Below are 26,317 nucleotides of genomic sequence, written 5' to 3' on the forward strand. Positions count from 1 at the left end.
TATAGATGACATTTCCTGTGGCATGAACTTCCAAACACAAGTCTGTAAGATGCCCCTGAAAAAAAGGATACACATATATTGGAGATTTATAATGCACATTAGCATATTAATGCTAATATTAAATGCTGAAAAGTCCTGTCATAAACAAAGCTGCTTAACTATGTTGGAACAGTATGTCCTGAATTTATTGTCCATGGAACACTCTTCTTCACATAATTCCTTTTAGTATCTTGAGCTATGTCCACCTTGGGAAACACCATCCTGATTGAGCGGGGACAGTGTGATCCCCTTAAAGCCTTAAGCACTAGTCCTTGTCAGTAGTCCCTACTGAAGAGTCCCATGTGTGTCATATGAGTGGGCAGACATGAGGATCAGCAGTTGAGATGCATGGCCCCGGACACCACAGGCAGCCACAGCCATTCACCATGGGCACTGGAGGGGCAAGAGTCAGTGGGGGACAAAGAGTACCTCAGAATTTGAGGAAGGCAAGATGGGAATTCCGGCGGGAGCGAAAGTATCACAGGCTGAGTTACCCAAAAGTAACAAAAAGAAACAAGGGGCCTGGGGCATCCCTGGCTGTCCAGTAGTTAAGACTCCGCCCTTCCGCTGCAGTGGGCACAGGTTGGATCCCTGGTCGGGGAAGTTCCCTGAAAAAAAAAAAAGAAAAAGAAACGAGGGGCCTGTAGGGAAGTTTCCATTATTGGCAGGGGATGAACTGCATAACTCAGAACAGGTGTTTCCAGTGACGGATGCCATTCCGTGTGTAATAAGGAGTGAGCCCTAGCAATAATCTTGTAATAAATGCAAATTGCCCTAGTCATTAAGTTTCACAACCAGCTTGGGGTTTGGAGCAGGGGAGGTGCATTATTTAAGGTTGTGTAATTGTGACACATCCCACCTTTTTATGATGGTTTCCAACTGATGAAGCAGGCTCTGGTTTGACCTCAAGCAGCATCTTCCACAAGGGGCTGTGTCTGGACCTCAAGCAGGTTGCTCTCTGAAGGCAGTCACTGCTCTGACTAGAGCCCTTCAAAGGCTCTTTATTTGGCATAAAGACCAAACTCCTTATTGTGGCCTCTACCTACCCACCCCTTCAAGGTCACATCCTCTATTCTCTTCTTCTTCCCCTGCTGGCCTCCCCTTGCACTGCTTGGCTTTCAGTTCCTGCCTCAGAGCCTTTGCATGGCTGTTCCCTCCACCTGCAGGGCTCTTCCTTCCTCCCACCTCCAAGTCTCAGCTTTAATAAAGACTTCAATGAAGTCTCAGCTTCAAGGGGGTGCCAAACAACTCTCTCCCTGGCCCCCCTCAGCCCATCAGGGGCTTCCCTCTTACTCTCTTTTTATGGAGCCCAGGTCTTTGCTTCATGGCATGTGTGACGATGTATTATTGTCTACGAGCTTACGTGCTGTCTAATGTCCATCCACCCCCGACCTCTGACAGGTCACACCAGCAGGGACATCTATGTGTGTCTGTGCTGCCCAGGACAGGACTGAGCATGTAGCAGGTGCTCAATAAATCATTGCTGAATGCATGATGTGATGCTCTGACTGACACCAGAGCCTAGCTTCTCGACCACCTGAGAGGTTGCTGAGCCAGGGGAACTCAAGTCCCTGGATAACCGAGGGAGACCCCAGGCCACTGAGACAAAAGAAATAATAACAGAAACCACTACACACCATCCGCCTTTCTTGGAGCACTAGGTGCTAAGTTCTCACATAACTCCCTGACCTTGGGAGCGGAGCATGGAGCAGGCTTCTCACTCTCCGCACTGATGACGTTTGGGGCCAGATAATTCTTTGTTGTGGGGACTGCCCCATGCATTGTATGATGTTTAGCAGCATTCTTAGCCTCTACCCACTAGAGGCCCGTAGCGATCCCCTAGTCATGACCACCAAAAATGTCTCTAGACATTGCCAAATGCCCCCGTGAGGGTGGAGATCACCCCATGTTGAGAATGTTGGTGTGGAGGTTAAAGTATATGCACTTCCATTTACGGCTCTTCAACCTTGGGCAAGTGTCTAAACTTCTCCGTGCCCATTTCCTCGCTTTTGAAAATGGGGATAATAAGAGCTCTTACATGGTAGAGCTGTGAAGATTTAGTGAGTTAGGGGTATTTAGTGGCCCTCAGGGATGTTCAGTTAGGGTGATATTCTGTCTTCAGAATAAACTGTGCAAAGACGGGATTGCCATCCCCATTTTACAGATGAGAAAATTGAGAGAGATAAAGAAGTCAGGCCCCAGTTGCTGACTGTGAAGTGACATCAAAGGCAGGAATTCGGGTTCTCAGGATTAATTCCCTTTGCCAGATCTTCATGGGTACAAAATGGCCCATTAACTCTAGACCTCATCTGACCAATTGCAAGCTCTGAGCTGGTGGTGTCGTATTTAATGGGTTAGATCTGCCAGGGTGGGACTAGGGTGAGGCAAATGAGACACTGGCCTTGGGTGTGAACTTTAAAGGGGTGCCAAACAACTCAGTAATCAAGATAAATAATACTTTTTGAAATATTTTGAATAATTAGTTTGAATAATTATTCAAATGAATGCAGAAACATCCATAATGAACAAAGTATCAAAATCTTAAATAAAGGCAAGATCCAACTGTGCATTTTCATGACTCTGCCTCATTCAGCTCACCCTAATTCTGCCCCTGGGATCTGCAGATCTGTGCAACCACTCAGTGGGCACACTCGGCGGGAAGGGTGACATTGGAGAAAACAGCGCCCTCTTCTGACTGGCAGTGAACGCTGCTCCTTTTCTGAGGCACCAAGTTCACCTTTCTTGCCCCTTGAAGCAGCATCCCCATGGTAGAAGAGTCTCTTCGGGCACCACAATGCTTTTCGCCCTGACCCCTTAATGAGGCATCTAGATTAAAAGGTTACAGGCAGGTCAAATGATGCCGTTGGCCCCCCGGCCCACCACTTCCCACTGGCCTCTGCCCTGCGCTGGATCGGTTGCCTTTCTCGTCACCATCTGTGCAGACATGCCCAGTGACCTGTCTCCACTTCTAGGGAAGATTCTAAAGCTGCCCATGAATAGAAAGTAAGCCTTTCAGGCTCACCACGTAAAGGGACGGTGAAGAAACAGGACCAAGAGGCTGCTCACAGCTGCTACTAGCGAGCAGGGAGCTGGCTACTTCTGTAACTGCACAGTTTCTTTCTTTTTTTTTTTTGGCTGCACCATGCGGGATCTTAGTTCCCCCACCAGGGATCGAACCTGCACCCCCTGCAGTGGAAGTGAGGAGTCTTAACCACTGGACCGCTAGGGAAGTCCCCTCTTATTCTTCTTTTAAATGTGTGGTAGCTCTTAGCTACGTTTTATTTATTTTGAAATAATTTCAAACATGAATGGAAGTTGCAAAAATAGCCCCCACACTCACATATCCTTCATCCAGATTCACCAATGAAGCACAGGATAATTATAATTATAAAATATTATAGCAATTATAAAACTAGAAAGTTTAGCAATTATATATTAGCTAATCTACAGACCTTATTCAAATTTTACCGGTTATTCTAATAATGTCCTTTATAGCAATATTTTCTTTCTGATTCAGAAGCCAATCCAAGATTATGCATTGTTCTTAGCAGTCTTGTCTCCTTGGTCTCCTCTACTCATTTAATTAATTAATTAATTATTTATGGCTGCGTTGGGTCTTCATTGCTGCATGCAGGCTTTCTCTAGTTGCGGTGAGCGGGGGCTACTCTTCCGTGCGGTGCGCAGGCTTCTCATTGCAGTGGCTTCTCTTGTTGCGGAGCACGGGCTCTAGGTGTGCGGGCTTCAGTAGTTGTGGCACGTGGGCTTAGTAATTGTGGCTCGCGGGCCCTAGAGCACAGACTTGGTAGTTGTGGTGCACGGGCTTAGTTGCTTCGCGGCACGTGGGATCTTCCCGGACCAGGGATGGAACCCGTGTCCCCTGCAGTGGCAGGCGGATTCTTAACCACCGCGCCCAGGGAAGCCCGGTCTCCTCTACTCTTTGTCTTTCATATCCTCGACATTTTTGAAGTGTACAGGCCAGTTATCTCAATTTAAGTTTGTCTGAGGTTTCCTCATGATTACATTCACATGATGCATTTTTGGCATGAATACTAATTTATGTGTCACATGGAATTTCTTTTTCTGTTTTTTTAAAATTAATTAATTAATTAATTTTTGGCTGCACTGGGTCTTCATTGCCGCGTGTGGGCTTTCTCTACTTGCAACAAGCGGGGGCTGCTCTTCATTGGGGTGTGTGAGCTTCTCATTGTGGTGGCTTCTCTTGTGGCAGAGCACAGGCTCTAGGCGCACGGGCTTCAGTAGTTGTGGCACACGGGCTCAGTAGTTGTGGCTTGTGGGCTCTAGAGCGCAGGCTTATTAGCTGTAGTGCACGGGCTTAGTTGCTCTGCAGCATGTGGGATCTTCCCCGACCAGGGCTCGAACCCATGTCCCCTGCATTGGCAGACGGATTCTTAACCACTGTGCCACCAGGGAAGTCCCACCATGGAATTTCTTAAGTGAGCTTTTTCTAGTGTTCACAGGGCAGCCGGGTAATTCTGAGACACAGGAAGCAGATTGATTTAAAAGCCCTTAATAACAGCTAACATTTATTGAGTGCTTGCTGTTTGACACTCCTCTCTGCATTTGTTGACTTGGGGCTATTCTCCCCTTGGAACAATGTTGTATGCGATACTTATGTCGGATCAACAATAATAGCAGCTACAGACCCTGTTAGGGTATTGAGGCTATTAAGCTGTATTAGGCCCCATATTATACATACTGTTCATATGTACTAGGTTTTTAAAGCCTCCCTACCATCAAGTATTACTACTGTCCTCGTTTTACGGAAGAGGAAATGGAGCCTCAGAGAAGGTGATTCACTTGCCACAAGTCTCCCAGCAAGTAAGAGGCACAACCAAGACTGTTCGATACAAGAGTTCAAGCACCTGCTCAGTCTTCTGTACCCTGTCTTCTCTGGCGTGTAGCAGCGACAAGGCCCCATCAGTGTTCCATCTCAGAACACCGAGAACAATCCATGTCCCCATCCCCCAGACTCCCTGCAAATGGGGTGCTTTCTCCCTGTATTCCGAAACCTCCTTCTTACCCCGCACAGAAGGCACATGAGAGCTTGGGAGACACCCCAGGCTGTGAGTAGGGGACCTCAGTAAGTTGTGTGGTGTTCTCTAGGGGCCGCCACCCCTTCTGGGTCATCATGCATTGGGCAATTATTTACAAACTATTGAAAATCACGTCAGTCCCAAAGACAGGGTGAGGAGGGTAGTTATGAGCAGAAGGTGTCAATGTTTAACCAAACTGTGATTCACGAATGAGTCTCAAGGCAGGAATCCCATTTCAGGATGGAATTTCCCCTCCACAGACAGAACCTGCTCCAAAGTCGTCCCCAAACTGGATTTAGATGCAGGCCAGTGTCCTTCATAACACATGACCTTAAGAAATCAGCCTACTAAGTGTGCAGAGGGTACAACAATGAATAAGACCGCTTCTGCCCTTGGGGACTCAAAAATAGAGAGGTAATTGGACTTACCTTTGGTTTCAGTGAGTTTTCTGTGCCTCTGAGCTATCGTTCTACATACTGTGGCCACAAAATGTCATGATTTTGAATTACCAATGTAAATCTGGGATTCAAACCTTCTTGAGCCCCACTGGCCACCATTTTATCTGGCCTATCATGACTTCTCTGACTGCAGAGTCAGGGAGGGTGGTCAATGGTCCTGGTTTGTCGAAGATTTGGGGGGGGGGTGTTCAGTGTAAAGACAGGGAAAGTCCCAAGTAAATCAGGATGATTGGTCACCCTGCTGTTGGGAACAGGGGCGGCAGGGGGGAAGGGGTAGGTGGGAGAGGAATAATGGTAGCCAACACTTACTTTGTTAAGAATTTGGTAACACTGAGAACAAATATATGAATTAAGTACTTTATTACCCCTGTTTTGTAGAGGTGTAAACTGGGACCCAGAGAGAGTAAGTAACTTGTCAGAAATGCATATTTAGTAAATGGCAGTCAGGCTTTCCAGAGAGCAGTCTGTGTTCCCAGCCATTACTCTGCACTGCCTCAGAGGTCTCATGTGAAAATGATGCAGATAAAGTCTCAATACTATATTTGAAGACTTGGCAGGTTCTGTGAAGCTCAAGAAAAGACAGTATATGTCTGAATGCCCATAAGTTACTGCTCAAATCACAAGTTCCTACTGGGGAATAAAGAGCACTAATTTTTTTTTAAAGCATAAATAATGTGTATAATTCCCGAACACCTGTACAGAAAGAAAAAGAATAAAAAATTATCGTCAAAAAAAAAAGCCAAGAGAGGAGAAAAAACAACCAAACAAAAAAACAGATCAGGTACAGCAAACACAGTACAGAGAAAACACAGTAAGATGGTAGATTTAAACTCAAGTATAACAGTAATTACATTAATCATAACGGACAAAGTATTTGAGTTAAGTACGAAGATTGACAGACTGATTTTAAAAAATGATGCTATTTAAAAAGGACATATCTAAAATATGAAGATACAAAAAAGTCAAAAGCTGGAGAAAAGTACATGACGAGCGATTAACCAAAAGGAGGCTCCTACATCTATAAGAATATAAAACAGACTCTAAGACAAAAAAAGGATTCCTGGAAATAAGGTGACTCCACAATCATCAAAGGCTCGAGTCACGAGGAAAATGTAGTTTTCAGCTTGTCTGGAAGGGATGAGCAGTCTGCTCAAGTCAGCCACGGAGGTGACAGGCCGCCATATTACCTGACCCCTCCGCAGCGCCTCCGGCTGAACACTGTGCTGGCTCCAGAGGCCTGATGGCGGCCGGCCATACCCCCGCCCACCGCTGGCGGCCGGCCACGCCCCGCCCCCTGCTGGCAGCGCACAGGGGCTCCCTCTGCCTGGAGCCTACTTCTCCCTTGCCTTCGCAAGGCTAATTCCGCAGGTCCTTTGAGAGCAGCCGCCAAGGTCACTTCTTGGGCTTCCCTCTGCCCCAGGCGAATCCCGTGGCCGCCGGGCCTGCCCTCTGTCCCCTCTCTCAACTCCCAGGGCTGCCTTTGACCCGTGTATCCTCGGTGCCTAACCGGTACCTGGTATATATAAACAAGGGTGCGTGAGGGTTGTTAGTTTTGAAAGGGTAATTCATGAACACTGCCACATTTTAACAGGAAATTATCATTTTAACCTTTAATTCGCCAAGAGGGTCAGTCTGGGCACAGCTGAAGACATCCAGCCTGGTATGCACGGGAACACTGGCCAACCTTCCTCAGAAAGGCCCCGCCAGGCAGAATTCCCTTCTCTCACCCCTGCACCCCTCACATCAGTCTTGAAGCCCCAACTCACTGCACCGCAAACTATCCATGGGAGCAAAGGCCCTGCCCAACGCTGGAGAAAAAGGGAAACAAGTTTCCCTGGTTTAAAATAACTCAACTCCTACACGAGAGGAGGAGATGGAAAATCTTTCCAAGCCCCTAGGTAGGAATGGAGACTCCCTGAAGTGGATTTGTAATGACACATTTAAGGGAGGGAAGTGTCAACAGCAGAAAGTAGCCAAACTGAAAAAACAAAACCTGCCAGTAAGTGCCCAGCATCCTCCGAGGAAAGAAACAGAGACTTAGGAGCTCACAGGCTTCAGTGCAACATCACCTCCTCCCTCTGCTCTGAATTCACCCTCATCTACAGCCTTCTAATTACGAGGTATCACCCTGGATACCCAGGAGGGAACACCCAGAATATGGGTTGAGTATGTCACCACCCATGGGAAAGGGACCCCTCTGTTGCACAGTTTTAAAATGTCTTGCATGTTATATCCTTTCCACTTTCAGCGCATCCCTGAGTGGGGTCATCCACAGCCTATCAATCATTCCCCAGGGACTGGGCCACACACACCCACTGCACCCAGGGCGCGGCAAGGGACTTAACTGCTCCTGCGTCCAAGGAGCGGCTGATAAGTGACCCTTTGCGAGTAAACAATAACTACTCTTAGGGCCCAGGAATCTAGAATCCCTGTCTCTTGAGCAATTCTCAGGCTACACCCTGAGGCACTAGAGTATGCTGACCAGGGAAATGGGTGTAGGGCCATCCCACCCAGCTTCAAATCCTGGCTCTGCACCAACCAGCAGTGCAACCTGGTCCCAAGAAGAGGCACTGATAAATACCTACACCAGAGGCAGCACAGAACCCCACACACACAGTAAGCACTGAGCATTCACTCTGGTGGGTTGGAATGGTAAGAAATAACAGGACTACTTACAGAAAATACACCACTCTAAAAAGTGACAGTGGACTAGGTGAAAAGCATAAGCTGGTTGTCAGAGAAGAGGATTCACCTTTCAAACACCCCCAATTCTGTCTAGTTTCTCCGTTTCCACTACCCCAGACAAAACCTCCTCCGCCTCTCGTCTGCACCCCTGCAGTCGCCCATTCTCTACTGAGCAGCCAGAGGGTCTCTGAAAAACCCAACCCCCTTTCCTAACACAACAGCTTCCCAGTCTGATGGACCTCTGGCCCCTCCATGTCTGTCTGCTCCCCTCCCCTCCCCAACAAGCCGGGCCGCACAGGCCTTCCTTCCCTGCTACAAAGGCACCGACCCTCCCCCACCTCGTGGCCTTGGCAATGGCTCCCCCGCCCCGCCCCCCCACAGGCTCATGCACCTGCTTTTCCCACGGCTGGCCTACTCTGGTAACTCAGACCTGCAAACGTCACCTCCTCCGTGGGAACTTCCCCAAACACCCAGTCTTTCACATCAACCAATGTTAATCCCCATGTACGACACGACAACGACGTCTCCTGTTCACTTGTAAGTAGTTTCTCCATCATTTAGGTGGCATCTGCCTTCCTCCACCAGAGTGCAAACTCCCCAAAGCATGGATCCTGTCAGTCTCGTTCACCACCGCATGCCTGGACCTTGAAGGGGGCCCGGCACATAGTGGGTGCTCCATAAATACCCAGACGGCAGCTGTCCGGATCCTGGTGGCCATCCTCACGGCCAGTTTTGTGCGCCCTGAGGTGGGTGGCAGGACCCGACAGCTCCCGGATCTGTAGCCAGAGGCGCTCGGTCCTGGCTCTTGACCGTGCGGCGCCCACTCTGGGTGCTTTGGCTGACGACCCTTGGGCAGACGAGGTCGGCGCACTCCAGCTCAGGTCCCCACAAGGGCATTACATTTTTTTTTTTTTAATTTTTCAAAAATTTATTTATTTATTTTTGGCTGCGTTGGGTCTTCGTTTCCGCACGCAGGCTTTCTCTAGTTGCAGTGACGGGGGCTACTCTTCGTTGCAGTGCCTGGGCTTCTCATTGCGGTGGCTTCTCTTGTTGTGGAGCACGGGCTCTAGGCACGTGGGCTTCAGTAGTTGTGTCTCACGGGCTCTAGGACGCAGGCTCAGTAGTTGTGGTGCACGGGCTTAGTTGCTCTGCGGCATGTGGGGTCTTCCAGGACCAGGGCTCGAACCTGTGTCCCCTGCATTAGCATGAGGATTCTTAACCACTGCGCCACCAGGGAAACCTAAGAGCATTAAATTTTTTAAAAAGTAAAAAGAAACCATATTTGAAATTAATTCTCAGATTGGGAGCAGACTTCTCTGGAAGCAGAAGTCAGTGGAAGTTGTGTTTCCATGGAGACCCAATCACATGCAACCAGGCTGTGATCACATGGAGCCACAATGATGGGGAGCTGCCATCACTAAGATGAGGTGCATTTCTTTTTTTTTAACTTTAATTTGCATTTATTTCATGCTGAATTAATTCCTAGGCCATGAGTTTTTGTTTCTTCGGTTTCTTCTGGGATGTCTTTTCCTTCTGGGCAGCCTCCTCTTCTGGTTTAGGACCAATCTGTTCTTTTTCAGTGAGGGTCATCTCAGTGTGGTGGGGAGAGCTCACGCACGGGTTAATCCGCCCATGAGTTTGCTAAGTCCTGTACCGTATCTTGGGGGCTTTGTTCACCTGGATGTGCTCAATGACCAGAGAATCTACATCTAAACCCTTGAGTTCAGTGTTACACTCGGCATTTTTAATCACGTGCAGTAAAAATTCACCACTGTTTTTGAGCCGTTGACCCTGCATCCAGCCCCTCTGTTTCGCCCGGGCACACCTACCAACGCTACCATTGTACCAACAGAATGGCCCACAAGGCTCTGTAAAGTGAACATCCTTCAGATACTTGGTGGATTTGGGGATATGCACACCCTTATTGGCCCGAGCAGTTTCACGAATGTTCTGAGAGTGAACACAAATGTTTGAACCTCTTGATATGCATGATTTTATGGGGTTTTCTGGGTCAAGTGAATAGCGAACCATTTTCAGAGGTCACCTCAGACCGCTTATGAGAAGAGAAATGAGGTGTGTTTCGTAAGGAAAAGACCCCAATGCCCATTCTGTTGTTCCGAACTTTGGGGAATCTCCATGGCAGCCTGCAAAATGTAAGTCTTGTACAAGGTCCTAGGAGGTAGTCATTGAGCACCATGTGATACAGCAGTTAGGAGCATGGATTCAGGAGACAAGTGTCTACCCCACCAATTGCTGGCTATGTGATCTTGGGCAAGTTACCTAACATCTAAGCCCTGTTTCCTCATCTGTTACATGGTGGAAGTAATAACACCCACACTCATGGCTGCTGTGAAGATGAAAGCAAATGGGCTAATGCATGAAAAGCACAATGTCCAGGACAGAGTGTAGGCAGTGAAGACATGTCCACTAGCCACTGATTGCCATCGGCCCACCCTATGGATTTAAATGAAAACAGTCCATTTGAGAACTAACACTAAGGAGTGGATGACAATCCATGCCCTACAACTGCCTTCTCCTCCTGGCTTTGCCTGCCGCACCCCCGGTGTCCGTCCCGTTTCTGACTCTTTGGCCTGTTCCTGCCACTCATGCTGCTTCATTCCTCCTGCTCCTGGCCCTGTTGGGTACCCCGTACTACCAGTCCCCAGACCCCCAACCCAGGCACCAGAACTACTGCTTGAAGGGTGACCAGACTATGATCCATCCATATAGATGTGTGACCTGGCTCCCTGCATGACCTCAGCAGCTCAGAGAAGAGACAACGTGGGAAGAAATGAGGATGCACTAGCCTGTTGATAAATTAGATCAGGAAGCATCATGATTTAGGTGACATAATGTGATGCACATCTTTGAGAGTTTCATTACAATGTTCATGTTTAAGTGGCCTAAAGGCCCCAGCAGAGACAGCTAAGAGGGAGAGGTCTTGGTACAATGACCTGGGTGAAATGGATGCTAAAGTGAAGCCTATGAGACACCCAGCAAGAAGCCTTGGAGAGATGTGTTCTCTTAGCAAGAAGAACTCTTGCCCTACATTCACACACGCACATGCACACACCTGCTGGCAACCTTCACCCATTGATTCCTGGCCTGCATTTGGGGTCTTCATACTCTCTTTTCCATAACTAACCTTTGACTATTCAAAGACAGTTTTCCGGCCCCTCTAAGGACTGGATGTGCCCCGTGAATGCTTGGTTTGGCTTGATCATCTCTGTAGACGCATGAGGTTGGTACCATTATCAATTCTTCATCGTCATCCCCTGTCTCTACGTGAAGAAACTCAGGTTTACAGAGACAGCCAATGAGTGGTAGAGCTGGGCTTCATGAAGCCAGAGATCACCATCTTCACCTGAGGTACGTTCAAGTGACTCAAACACCTGGAACTTGTGTTTCCACATCTGCACCACCATCTGTGTGTTCTTGCCAGCTCAGCATCCGCTGGTCACAATTTAGTACCTACATCCCTAGTTTCCCTGGGATGCTATATCTCCCCTAATCTAGCCATGTAGCTCAGGAGAGGTAGGAAAGGATTTCTTAAACAAGACATAAAAAGCACCAAATACAAAGGATAATTTAACTAAATTAAAATTAACGTTTGTTTATCCCAAAGTACTAAAGAAAGGGAAAAGATAAGTCACAAACTGGGAGAAGATATTTACAACACATGTTAACTACAAAGCATTAAGACATGGACAGAAAAATGAGGAAATGATATGAACAGGTGTTTCACAGACACAGAAACAGGAATGGCAAATAAATACATGAAAAATTGCTCAAGCCCATTAATCATGGCCATGAAGATTAAGATCTCAGTGAGATACCATTTTACCCACTAGATTGAAAAAGCCTTGTTGTGCCAAGTGTTGGAAAGATCCTAAAAATATTCTCTTATACTGTCTTCTAAAAATTTAGTTTTGCCTTTTATGTTAAAGTCTTTCATCTATCTTGAATTAATGGGGGAGGGGAGTGAGAATCGTTAAATTCCACATTCTTCTATATGAATAATTAATTGTTCTAGCACTTTTTACTGAATTGTCCTCCTTTCCCTGCTGATCTGAAATGTCAGCTTTGTCATAAACCAAGTTTCCCTGTGTGCATGGGTGTGTTTCTGTTTCATTAGTGTTTTAATCTACCCCTACATGAATAGATACTCTCTTAATAACTATACATTTTTAATAAGCTTGATGCTACCTTTCCTTCTTCTTTGGGAGTATTTTGGCTTTTCTTGACCCTTTGCTCTTCCAAGGAATCTTAGAATCAGTTCATCTTCCTTGAAAAGCCCCGTTGAGATTTTGGTCAGAATTGCTTCTGATTTTGAAGGACGTATTCCTAACTTTTCAGTATTGAGGATCATACTTGCTCAAACTGTAGGTCTTTGGTAAATGCCTTTTAACTGGTTAAGGAAGTTCTCTTAGTTCCCTAAGAGTTATTACCATAAGGGACTGTTGAATTTTATTTTAAAATTTTGCAACTATTTAGATGATATTATAGTTTTTCTTTAATATATTGATGAGGTTAACTACAAGAATATTTTTCTTATCTTGGTTATGAAGTATCACCCTTTTTATATATTGCTGGACTCAATTTACTAATATTTTACTTAGGATTTTTACTTCTTTGTTTTTGATTTATTTATGAGTAATATTGGTCTGATGATTTTGGTACAGAATTTACATTGGCATTGTAGAGTGAGTTGGGAATATGTCCTTTCTTTCTATTTTCCAGAGGAACCTATGAGAGAGTAGAATGATCTATTCCTTGAAAGTTTAGATGTGCTTCTAAACTTTTTTAATGTTTCTGGACTTAAAGTTTTCCTTTGGTTAAAGATTTCATCAATATCTTTAGTAATTATAAGATACGTTTTCTATAGTTTAGAACTGACATTTTGCGGATGAATTGAACTCTTTATCATTATGCAGTGATCCTCTCCATCCTTAATAATATTTTTTGTTAGTCTATGTTATCTAATATTAATTTAGCTACACTAGCTTTCTTTCGGACAGTATTTGTCAGGTATATAATTTTCCGTACTTTTACTTTCAACCTTTCCGGATTCCTGGGTTTTGGGAGTACCTCTTGAAACAGTGCCTCAGATTTTTTAACATTCAATTTGACAACTTCTGATTTTTAACTGAGGCATTTAGCTAGTTTACATTTATTGTGATAGTATATCTGGACTTATTTTTACTATCTTTTTTGGGGGGGAAAGTGTCACTTTTTAATATACTTCTTTTGGGTTGATTGGTGTTTGTTTTTTTATTGGCTTATGTCATTTCCCTCCTATTGGTTCAAAAGATATATATGCATGTATGTTTGTACGTACATATATATGTGTCTTATTTGTATTATTTTAGTGAATACCATTGACTTTTTACCACACATATTTAACAAAGGCCAAAGTTATTATACTAATTCACTTCTCACACAAATGCAAAGGCATTAGGACAATTTAACTCCAATCACCTCTTTTCTAATTTATTGTTCCCAGCATTTTAGTTCTGACCTTGTATTAAACCTATAAATTTTATATTATTATTGTCACCATGATTGTTTTCTACTGACAGTTTTGTTTAGATTCACCATATTTACCGATTTCTTCACTCACTATTCCGGTTTTCATTTCAGTTCTTGAGTCATGCTTCTTCTTTCTGAAGTATATCTTAGAAGTTCAGTTAGTCAAGTCTTCCAGTTGTAAAATCACTTTGTTTTAATCCGTATTTCACCCTCATTCTTTTCTTTTTTCTTTTTAATATTTGGCTTGTATTTAGGATCTGTTCTTACAAAGACAACATGAGTCTTTACACAGCAAGATCTCAAAGTCTGGCAAGATGCCTGCACTGTGAGTGGTACGTAGGGACTGAGACTGTTCTCGAACCAGTGGAATCATCTCTACAAGCCCACACTCATCCTGGAGTATATTCTCAGACTAATTTTTCTTTTTCATCCTTAATTATTTCAGTATTTACCTCTCAAAGATAGACATAAATGAAAAGAACAATAATAACATAGCAAACATATCAAAACACAATACCATGATCATATCTAAATTATTTTTAAAACCAGGAATCTGCTTTTTTTTTTTTTTTGACAAACATTATATATTTTACTTATTGGAGGTATCTAAAGGTAGTCACATTCATAGAGACAGAGAGTAAAATGTTGGCTACCAGTGGTGGAGGTAAGGGGGAAATAGGGAATTATTGTTTAGGGGTATAGAGTTCCAGGTTTGCAAGATGAAAAACTTCTCTCAGACTCATTTTTTCTGCACCCTGCAGCCTGTGGGATCGTCCCTGACCAGGGATTGAACCACACCCCCTGCAGTGGAAATGTGGAGTCTTAACCACTGGACCACCAGGGAACTCCCTCTTAAGATGGAGAGTATCCAATTCCCAGGTCTTTGAAGATATTATTCTACTATCCTTTAGCTTCCAATGTTGCCATTGAGAAATCTGCTAACTATCTGATTCCTTCTTTTGTGAGTAATGTTTTTTTAATATCTAGCTGCTTTTGAGACCTTTTGTTTTTAGTGTTCTGCAGTTTCACTACAATGTTTCTTGGTGTGGATTTCCTATTATTTATCCTGCTTTATATGTTATGTTTCCTACATCTATGGAGTCATGTTTTTTTTCTGCTCTGGAAATTCTCAGCCATTATTCCTTCAAAATGTGGCCTCTCCTTCCTTCTTCTTTGATGTTGATTAAATGGATTTTTAGATCTTCTCAGTCTATCCTGCATATTCTATATCTTTTTTCCTGTTTTCCATATCATATCACTCTGTGCTAATATGTCTGAGTAATTTCCTCAGATATGTCTTCCAAATCACCATATTTGGTTAATCATGATCTATGAGAATACTGGGTGGTCTCTTATGGAGAGCATCCTTATTTGTGCTTGGAGTGAAGGAACGCTACCCACCTGAGGCTGCTCTAGCCATTTGAGGGTCCTGATAACTACGGGACTCTCACATGCAGCTTCTTCAACTTAGAGCTGAAGGCTTAGTCTCCCAATATCGTTTATGGGTCTGCTATACATATCTGGTCTTGGGACAACCATGCATTTCACATTTATTTACTGCTCACTGCCCCCTACTCTTATTTTAACACGCTTTCAGCCAAGCAACCCACGACAAAGTCTATTTTATCCAAGATAGAGGTGTTTTGAGAAGAAGGGTGTTTCAGAATATCTGGTCCAAAAAAGAAAATAAAAAGAATATCTGGTCCATGGTATGCTGAGATACCATTTGAATTTTAAAAGCCTAAAGATGAGACTGTTAAATTTCATCATGTTTTTGGCATATTCCAAATTATTGAAACAATTTTGAACCCTGATTTTCTTCCCAGCTTTGTTTGATTTAAAATTTGATGACAAGATCAGATTTCTGTTTATCTAAATTCTCTTTGTTTTTAACGTCATGGACATAGAATTGGAGAATTTCCATTAGAAAATGGCTTCCAGTCTGATATTGTCAGATTAAAGAAAGTTGGGCCACTGTTGTTTAACCTTCTACGAATCCACTGAGCTGTGATGTTATACAGTCTAGATTCCTTCGTCTTGCCCATAAACAGGTAATAAAATGTTTTGTCCAAAGCCTACTACGGTCTGTATACAGTTCCTACAGCAGTCTTCAGATCTACTTATGCTAACTGTTGAAAAATCCTTCCTTTGGAGTAATTATGCATGCTGAACCCATGTGAGCTCTTGGTAGTTACCTATTTTGTTTCGGTTTAATAATCATGCTCAGAACTTTGCTAGAAATCAACACCATCCCTCTTGGTCTCTAGATTCCTATATCAATCTTTCTCCCTATTTGAAGTGGGACCCTAACTCTAATTAGAGTCTTGTGGCATGACTTCTCGAAGATCACTTAATAAGTCTCTGAAGTCATACCCAAATATCCTTTTGGTTCCCTGGGCAATAATTTCTTTTGATCTGGTAACTGGTACTAATTTTTTAGGTTGTTGGGTGTTCTTTCCATGTCTTTTCTTCCTATCCTGGACTTGGTTTCCCTCTTCGTGATGTTCTAACCTGACCAAATGGAGGCTCTTTCTGTGTGATGAAGATGAAGTAAACAGGAACCTGGTGGTTTTGCTTTCCCTTTGCCATCTGTTAGCATTACATATGCTCAGTTCCTTTTTTAAATTCGTCTTCTTGATCCAAATCTGAATTTAAATTAAACTTTTTCTGTCTTTGGCATTCCAGTCTCAACCATTCTGAGTATTAGTCTCTCTTGCTGCTTGTTAAAAGTTCAGGTTAATCTTTTGGAAAATTTCCATTATCTTCTAACTTGGAAAATACTTGTACAGTGTTGGGGAGGAAGAAAATTTCCTCTACCCTTGTAAATTCTTTTGGCTGGTCTAAGAATTAAACTGACATGAGACACATGAACAGATGAAAATCAAACAGAAGTTTAATAATGTGTATATAAGGGAGAGACCCAGGAGAACTGAGTAACTTGCCAACATGGCCCAAACCCTCACCTTAAATATCATCTTTGGCTAAAGACAGAAAAGGATGTTTGAGGTTAGTGGTTTGGGACTTTACAGGGGAGAAGGCAAGTCACATGAAGATGGAAAAGCAAACGTTTGGTAAATAAGTGTTTGCTGGGCCAGGCAGAGACAGTGGACACAGAGTGAACTCTGCTCTCTAGGCCCTGCTGGGGTTTCCCCCACCATGCCTACTCCATATTCTTTGCAGATATGTCTGATGATAACTCTATCCTGGGAGCAGCCCTTTTATCTAAATTGTTTAGGCAGCTAAGGGGGAGGTAAAAAGAAAGATTTCCTGAGTCTTCTGTTTCTTAAAAGTAAGGAGCCTAAATTAATCCTCATGCCAAAGAGACATATTTTGAGGTGGCAAATTTTGCTCCCCTGCAGCAGTCACATTGCTCTCTCAAAGGCTTCCCTTTCCCTCCCATCCACGATCTTCTCTGACCTAGGACTGTGCTCAACCGGCATTTTCAACAAATGAATCAGTAGTGTAAGAACTGTCGTTTTAGAGCCTCCTGATTATTGAGTCCTTCTTCCCATGATCATATGCTACATTTTGACATATGTTGCCTTGTTGTCTCATGATATATTTTTACTTCTTAACTCTTGCTTTGATGTTCTGTTTTGGGGGTGTGTAATAATTCAGCCTGTAATTTAGACTAGAGTCAAATGTATCTCCCATAACTTGATCCTACGCATCAACAGAGGCTTGACAATTATTTAATTCACAAATAGATGTATAAGCAGTATTTTGAAGTTTTTGTAAAGAAGATGCTTTTTTGCCTAAAAATGTTAGTGTTTCATAGATTTGTAGATATAAGCTGCAAGGTGAGCTTTGCCATATCTTTCATAATTAATTCCATTACTAGTTATGGCAGTAGGCAGTTATGGTTAGAACATAGATTTTGTGTTCATACACAGCTTGGTTTGGATTCTGGCAGTATCAGCTGTGTGATCTTGGGTAGCTTAACCTCTTTGAGCCTCAGTTTCCTCATCTGTAAAATGGGGCTAATAATAGTACCCACTTCATAGAGTTGTTGGGATGATTCATTGAGATAATATATGTAAAGCACTGAGCACAAAGTGAGACACACAGGAAGAGCTCAACACATGGTAGCTAATATTTGCCTGCTCTGTGCCACTCATCATGTTGGCCCCTGGGGAGATGGAGGTGGAAAAGGAGTTCACAACTCAGTGGAGTCAAGAGTCACTGAAATGAGTAAATATAGCTTCATGTACAATGTGATACAAGGGTATGGATGATGGAACAGTTAATTTTTTTTAATAGTGTGGTTTTTAAATAAATTTATCTTATTTATTTATTTTTGGCTGCATTGCTGCGCACGGGCTTTCTCTAGTCGCAGCGAGCAGGGGCTACTCTTCCTTGTGGTGCGTGGGCTTCTCATCGCGGTGGCTTCTCTTGTTGTGGAGCTTGGGCTCTAGGTGTGCAGGCTTCCGTAGTTGTGGCACGCAGGCTCAGTAGTTGAGGCTCGCGGAGCACAGGCTCCAGACGCGCAGGCTCACTAGTTGTGGCGCACGGGCTTAGTTGCTCCGTGGCACGTGGGATCTTCCTGGACCAGGGCTCGAACCCGTGTCCCCTGCGTTGGCGGGGATTCTTAACCACTGCACCACCAGGGAAGCCCCAGAACAGTTAATTTTGCATAGGTAATCAGGGAAGACTGCTTCAAGGTGGTGACATCTGAATAACCTATTGGGCAGGGGGCTCAGTGGTTGGCTCAGAATTGCCATGCAGTAAATTTTTGGAGAATGGATTGTGGAAATGGCTCATAGGCGCAGGGATGCTGCCCAGCTGGCATCTGTGGACATGTGGTATCATGTATTTTTCATTTTTCTCCTATGTATATTTCCGTATACTATTGACTTTTTAAAAATTTTATTTATTTATTTATTTTGGCTGCATTGGGTCTTCGTTGTTGCACGTGGGCTTTTCTCAAGTTGCGGTGAGCGAGGGCTACTCTTCGTTGTGGTGCACAGGCTTCTCACTGCGGTGGCTTCTCTTGTTGCGGAGCATGGGCTCTAGGCGCACAGGCTTCAGTAGTTGTGGCACGTGGGCTCAGTAGTTGTGGCTTGCGGGCTCTAGAGCGCAGGCTCAGTAGTTGTGGCACACGGGCTTACTTGCTCCGCGGCATGTGGGATCTTCCTGGACCAGGGCTCAAACCCGTGTCTCCCGCATTGGTAGGCGGATTCTTAACCACTGTGCCACCAGGGAAGCCCTCCATATACTATAGCATTTAAGTCTCAGCCATGTTGCGTTTGTACTTGGCCTTTGTACTTATTGTTACTCATAATTCCATCAGAGCTTGTGTATAATCCTTGATTCAATAGTTACTAATATTTTCTTATTATTAAAAGACTCTAAGTCCTTTGAGGCAAGATGTGTTCACCAGAGTGTACCTGGAATGTAGTAGGTCCTTGGTAATATTCGATGAATGAATGAATGAATGAATGAACTTCTTTGACTACTGGCCCCACCACTGGCTATGGGATCTTGAGTGAGTCAGTTAACCCCTCAATGCTCCCATCTGTAAAGTGGGTGAGCACATCTCACAGGGTTATTGTGAGGACTAAGTGAGGTGATGTCCAATGCCCGATCAGTAATAAGTGTGCATTAAACAGTGGTGACCATTGGCACCACTCAGTTCTGACTGGTATGCTGCTGAGTCTAGGAGATGTCCATAGACTGTGTGGCAGGGTGAAGTCTGGGGCCCTTTGCTGCACCAGCTGGCAGAGGAGAGGTTTCCAAACTCTTTCCTAATGCTGGGGTGAGACCTGTCAGGCAATAAGGAGTTTATACTTAAAATGACTGAAGGTGCCATTAGGAATGTGGATTGCCCCTGGGACTGCTCCCTGGCCTCCCACCCACCGCTGATTCCTCAGAGAGAGTGAATGGGGCATTGCTGACTTGAGGTGGGACCTCAGGTGAGTCCCCTCCTCTCCTCCTGCCTTCTGAGCTTCACCGTGAAACAGAAGCTAATTAAGGCTTCTCTCCTGTCAGTCACCAGGTGGAGAAGAGTCACAGGGAAGGGGACTCCCACCTGGAGCTCAGTGTATCTAAATAAAAAACTCTGGGGAAAAAAAAAACCTCTCTGGATTTAGAAACTCCAGACCCTAGGAGGCCTCTGGGGCCACAAACTAGGAATTAGAAGAAAAGATGAATTACCCATTTTTAAGGTTTTGGAGAGGAAAAAAATTAAATGTAAAAGACAGGTGTTTTCCAGTGTTCCAATACACCAGGTAAAGCTTATTGATGGCTTCCAATGTGGGGTCTTCCAGGAAGTCATCCATGCATTTCATTCCCTTATTTATTCATTCACCCCCTCGCTGTTTGGTGAATGCTCCCTGAGCCTGAGATTGCTAATAAGTTGTAAGTGAGGACTAAAGATCAGTCTTAGTCCCTGCTGCCTCTCTGGGCCTGCTCGGGGGTGTTGAAGGACTGCTAGTTTGAGGAGAGTTAAGGCCGGAGAAGGTAACATGGCCTTTGATGAATAAATTGTCCCCAAAGCTCTGAGAACAAGTCCATGAAGCAAGTCAGATGAAGCTCTTGAAGTCTGAATGATGAGGTGGCTAACATCTTAGAAGAAGATGCTCCAGCTCCAGCCAGGGAGATTGTCCCAAACTCTGGATGGATTCCAGTAGCCCTGACAGAAGCAGATTTTACAGGGTGGTCACCAGTGGCCTCAGAGATTCACCTTTGCCACATCTCTGGGGCTTCTCATCCACATCCCATTCTTAAAACCCAAGACCTGCCCAACTCAGCTAGGGTTTGCCAGTCTGGAGGGCTTGGCAGGCCTGAGGCTGCCTCTGTGGTGGATTTAAATGGACAAGAGAGTCCTGCTGGGTACTGGTCCCACCTAGGTCTGGAGTGAGAAGCAGACAAGCCAGAGACTCAGTGCAGGAGGAAGACATCTCTGTCGCAGCCACCACCACCACCACCACACACACACACACACACACACACACACACACACACACACACACACGGTGCTCAGCACATAGCAAGTGCTCAGTAAATATTTGTTAAATTAATGAATAAGTACTTTGGTGGAAGAAGCCCACAGTACAGTGTGGGTCCGAAGGGAACTTAAGGAAGGCTTCCTGGAGGAAGTGACATTTGAATTGAGGTATGGAAAAAAGAGAGGAAGGAGTAGCCAGGCCAAGTAGGAAAGGATGAGAGTTCTTGGCAAAGGCCGAGGTGGTAGAGTTCAGCCCAGGCGCCCTTGGAATGCTAGGAAATGAGGCTGGAGTAGTAAACTGAGGCCAGATGTTCAAAAACCTAGGCTTTGTGGTAGATAAGTTAGACAGAAAACAGTATTTGAATTTTAATGGGTGATAACCTTTATGCTCCCCTTCCTATTTTTTTGGCCTAGTGAGGTTTAATTGTCCTTAAAATGAAGAAGTGGCCATAGCGGGCATTTAACCAGTGGTGGCTGAAAGCCTTATAAGATGGCTATTTTTGTCCCCAAGAGCTTTGGAGCTAGACGATCCAGGGTTGGAATTCCCAGTTCTGTCCTTTACAGGGCAAGCCCCTCTTCTCAGAATTCTGAAACAGGAAGCCAAGCACAATGTCCACCTCATAGGATCAAATGAGATAACCCATATAAGGTAGGGTTACTTTGCTTGCCCGAGAACCTGTCTGTCTCTCCGAGCCCTTCGGGGTCAGAGATCCAGCCGGAGTTACTGCCGGGTGCGGTGCCCAGCAGCGCTAGGCACACAACAGGTGCTCAGTAAATGAAACACAATGCCGCGACGAATTCTGGCGTCGCATTGTGAAACTGTGTGTGGCCCTCTGGGTTCCGATCTCTCCCCCAGGGCGCAAGTGAGCGCCTTCGGGGCGGGGCTGGGGTGTTTGGGTTCTTCCCCTCTTCCCCCAACCCCGCCCCTGGCTTCGCGGCGTGAAACTATTGGATGCCTGGAGACGGGTTGCTGGGGTCAGGTTGTGCGGAATACTAACTTTACACTCCGGGCTTAATGCTATAAGCCGGGGGCGCCGGGGAGCTAGGGGTTCTCGCCCCTGAGACCCCAAGACAGAACGCAACAGCCGGGAAGCAGCGCTGGGGGCCGGGCGCGGGCGGAGCCGGCTTTTCTGTCGGAGGACGTAGGCCCTCACGCAGCGCCTTTAAGGCTCCCATCCGAGCCGGCCCCGGAGCTGAGAGCGGCGCGGGCGCGGGCGTTGATGCTGGACCTGAGCAGGAGCCCAGGGCCGAGGACAGGCGTCTAGATAGTGCGGCTGGTCCCAGGCGGCCGAGGTCAGGTGAGGTGAGCGCTGGTGGGGTGGGGCGGGCTGAGGCGGGGTGGGGGTGTGCACGTCTAGGAGGGAGTATCCAGGGGCTCCTCCAATGGCCCCGTGACCTACCCTCCACTTACCGAGTGCGGGCTGTCTGGCCTCCCTCCAAGAGGCACGAGGTGAAGAAGGGTCGGGAACATGCACCTCCCTTTTTACTCCGTTCCCCCGCCCTGGCATCAGCCCCTGCGCGCTTCCTTCCGGTGCCTGGATAGGTTTGACATTCCCGAATCCCTGGTCCCCCTACTTCCCGGGCCCGGGGTGCCTGCTTTCCTAAGGCCGCGGACAAGGTGAGGATGGGTCGGGGACCTGCAACGTCTTTCTGTTTGGCCTCCCCACTGCTTGCGCCATCATCAACCCGTGTGCGCTCCCCACCCAAGTGCCTGGGTGGTTTGGAGGCTCCTGCACCCCCGTTTCTCCCACTTTCTGGGGAAGGGCTGCTGCTCGGCTGCCCTCCCAGCCGCAGTCACCTGCCCCCGTCCTGCCCCCAGACATCTGCACCCCTCAAGACCTCTCCCAGCCCAAACCGACCTCCAGCAGCCTTTCAGCTCCCCTTTCCTCAGCCTGCCCCAATTCCCTTGCCCTTGCGCCCTCTCCTCCCCGCAGCTGGCGAGTCAGGATACTGGTCCAAACACCCTGACAGCCCGGAGCCGGCTGGCCAACAACCGCAGCATCCCCAGCCCACTCCTACAAGGGCTTCCTGGCAGTCTTGGAAATGCAGATTGTGTAACGCCAGCTGCAGGGCAGAGCACGTGCGGGTTTGCACCCCTGAACCCGCAGAGGAGTGGAGGAGGCCAAGTTGACAGAGTGAGGTAGGGAGGGAGGAAGAGGGTGCCGGAGGGTGAAAATGCTGTACATCCAGGCCAATGTATGAGTCCTTTTTTGTGCCCCCGGGCCTAGCTGGTTAAGTAACAAAAGGTCCCTGCTGGGACCAGAGGCCAGCGTTTGTCTCACCTCTCACCGGCTCAGAAATCCCTAATGGCTGACTCCACCTGGCTGGGAGTTAAAAATAGTTTATTATTAATGACAGCTGACGTACAATAAGCAAATACAGGGTGCCAGGCCCTTTCCTAAGCACCTTAAAAAAACCTGCCTTATTCCTCTCAACAGCCCCATGAGGTAGGTGCCACCACTGTGCCCATTTCTTAGAGGAGGAATGTGAGGGGTTCAGATATGGTTCCCTCCCAGAACACACACCTCAAAGCCCCTATTCTGAACAACTAGACTTATTTTATTGTTACTAATAAATTCTTATCAACAATATTTTTAAAATATAGGAAGTTAAAAATTAGAGAAATTAATAACCTGTGTTCCTACCATCAGTTTATTTTTCTAAAATTAGGTTTTCAGACCAGCAAGAAATCCTTGGTAGCCTCCTCAAGGATACTGATGCCCAGAAAGGAGAAGGGACTTGCTTGAGGCCACACAGCCTGACAGTGCCAGGACCGGGGTGCAAAACAGGTCCTGGGATAGTTACTTGGGTACTTCCTGGGTTCTCTGATGCTGCCTCAGCCTTTCAGCTAGGCCCCTGGAGACCCTGCCCCCTCCCCCTCTGCACTGTGACCTCCCCTTTCCTTCTCTGCTTCCTTTGCTCTAGCCCAGGCTAGTGAACACACATTCTTCCTGCTGCTGCCTTTGCTTAGGCTGTCCCCACCTCTGGGAATGCCCTTCATGGAATCTCTAATGTCTAAATTGTCAAAAGTTCAGAAATAACAGAAGTAAAACCGATGAATCACCAGAGTAGTAATTAGTAAAAATTTATTGTGCAAACACACCAACAAGACAGAACCTGGAGCGCTCGAACCAAAACAATGGAATGAGGCTCAGGGATATATTATTATAAAGCAGCTTACATAGGGAGAAAGCAGTGACGGTTTATTCTTTACAGTGGTTGGTTATGGTATTAGAATTTTCTTAAATAACAGGGAATTGGTTAATAGTTACCTCATATCAACCTTGGGAAACAAGTTAAGGTTTTGCTTATGATGTTTAGGGACAAGCAAGAAATGACCCAGGTCAAGTTAGTCTTGCAAAATAAATTAAGCTTTGTTTGTATGACTAAACTGGTCTCACCTGATCAGGGAATTTTTAAGGCTGGTCTCCATTTGTTTGTTTGTTTGTTTTGCGGTACGCGGGCCTCTCACTGTTGTGGCCTCTCCCGTTGCGGACGCGCAGGCTCAGCGGCCATGGCTCATGGGCCCAGCTGCTCCGCGGCATGTGGGATCTTCCCGGACCAGGGCATGAACCCGTGTCTCCTGCATCGGCAAGCGGACTCTCAACCACTGCGCCACCTGGGAAGCCCCCTCCATTTGTTTTTGATTTAACAAAATATTACCTACCCCTTAGGGTCTAGCTCATCTGTCCCCTCCAAGAACACTCCCCTGATTTTTCCCCTGCCCCCAACTAAAATTTGTTTCTTTCTCCCTTGGGATCCCATAGCTGGGACCCTACTACCTTCTACTCCCCGATGGCGTTTGGAAAGTTCTGCCGCACGCATCTGTCTTGTCCTCTTGGGTGCAGTTGTGCTGGCAGGATCACGAGCGTTCCGCAAGACTCCTCTTCCACATGCCTGGTGAAGCCCCAGGACAGAGAAATAGGTCCATGGGGGATGGGGTAGTTTCTGAAGTAAGGATAAGCTCAGAATTTCTGAACCCTGCTACCCCAAACTCCCTTCATTGAGCTGCAGCTGATCAAAGAGAGAATGGCTCAGTGTGGTACCGAATGCTATAATTACATGTTTGTTTTTGTTTACAACCCAAAGGATTCCCACCAGAAAATCAGAGAGACTTGGGTCCAAATCCCATTTCTACCACTTGGTAGCTGTGTGGCCATGGGCCAGTTACCTAAACTCTGAGCCTCAGCTTCTGGTAATGGTACCTGCTTCAGAAGGCAGTGGTGAGATTTAGATAAAATAAAACACAGGGCCCAGCATGTGGTAAGCACTCAATAAGTACCAGCTATTATGAAGAGTGAGCACCACTTTGAATTACTGGAGAATTATTAACTCATTATTAAATGGCTCATACTCTGCTTAGAGATGGGTCAAGGGAGTTCGGGCCGAGGAGAGTAAGCATTTTTTTTTCTTTTAATTTATTATTATTATTTTTTAAAGATTCTGTACTTTAATTTATTTTTTATTTATTTATTTTTGGCTGCACTGAGTCTTCGTTGCTGCACTTGAGCTTTCTCTAGTTGGGGCGAGCAGGGACTACTCTTTGTTGCAGTGCGTGGGCTTCTCATTGCAGTGGCTTCTCTTGTTGCGGAGCGTGAGCTCTAGGCGCGTGGGCTTCAGTAGTTGTGGCATGCGGGCTCAGTAGTTGTGGCTTGCCGGCTCTAGAGCGCAGGCTTAGTAGTTGTGGCGCACGGGCTTAGTTGCTCTGTGTCATGTGGGATCTTCCCAGACCAGGGCTCGAACCTGTGTCCCCTGCATTGGCGGGCGGATTCTTAACCACTGCGCCACCAGGGAAAAACCTCTTTTAATTTTTATAGGAGTATAGTTGATATACACTTTTTTTTTTGAGATAAATATTTTTTGTACTCAGGAAGGCCGGTGAGAGTTTCTTCAACTCCAAACCATCCATTGCCTTTACAATGAGATAGAATTGCCTTTCTATTCGTTAGCTTTTTAAAAATTTATGAGCTACTAGTTCTGTGAGGATCTGCACACCTGGAATGAATGCGTGAATGCGATTTGTTCAATTGTAAGTGATTATGAAACAATGATAGGAGAAAAAAAACTTGCTCTTAGAGATGACCTTGGTTTTCATTGTGTGTTGGTTCAGGCCTATCTTGGGGGCAAGAGGTTCCATGCAAAAGTTATCTGGGTTTGGAGGGAAGGAAAGCAAGAGTGTTTTATCCTAGTACTCTAATGAACTACTGAGAGTGGAAATCAACTTCCCTGTGTCGTGTTCTTTTCCAGCTCCTGGTTATTCTGATGACTAGATCAATTATTACAATGATGAGTGTTCAAAAGAAGAGGGCCAGGAATGCCCCCCTCAAAGCTGTGTTTGGAATATGCTGGGGTGCTAGTTATGCAAGTTGAAAAAAAAAATTTTTATTTTAAAATTTCTCCTAAATTGATTCTTTGTTGGAATACATTAGGATCCCATTTGATAATTTAAGGACTGTTGAGTTTAGACATTTTAAGACATAACGTTTTGTAAGTTTCGCAGTTCTATGGAATTTAGCAGACTTTAGGACTTTTCTTTATTTCTGTGACCCTGTAGGGACATAAACACTTATTGTACTATCCGTTACAGCGACCTTTAGCCACATGTG

General features: G+C 45.7%; 1 protein-coding gene across 6 annotated transcripts in view; it reads left to right on the top strand.

Moving 5' to 3' along the window:
- ABHD6 (abhydrolase domain containing 6) overlaps positions 1 to 26,317 on the top strand; it is a 111,019-nt gene that overhangs the window by 35,772 nt on the left and 48,930 nt on the right. The window contains exon 3 of one of the 6 annotated variants that reach the window (XM_029241782.1): positions 9,536 to 9,663. The exons of 1 other annotated variant lie outside the window; for it this stretch is intronic. The gene's annotated coding sequence lies outside the window, so the exon portion shown is untranslated. Of the gene's footprint in view, positions 1 to 9,535; positions 9,664 to 21,594; positions 22,015 to 22,308; positions 22,330 to 26,317 lie in introns of those variants that run through there. 4 more of the 6 variants (XM_029241783.1, XM_029241780.1, XM_029241779.1 and 1 more) reach the window with 4 other exon arrangements.

The sequence above is a fragment of the Monodon monoceros genome, unplaced genomic scaffold (assembly GCF_005190385.1).
Source record: "Monodon monoceros isolate NGI ecotype Baffin Bay Population unplaced genomic scaffold, NGI_Narwhal_1 Super_Scaffold_3, whole genome shotgun sequence".
Classification (NCBI taxonomy): domain Eukaryota; kingdom Metazoa; phylum Chordata; class Mammalia; order Artiodactyla; family Monodontidae; genus Monodon; species Monodon monoceros.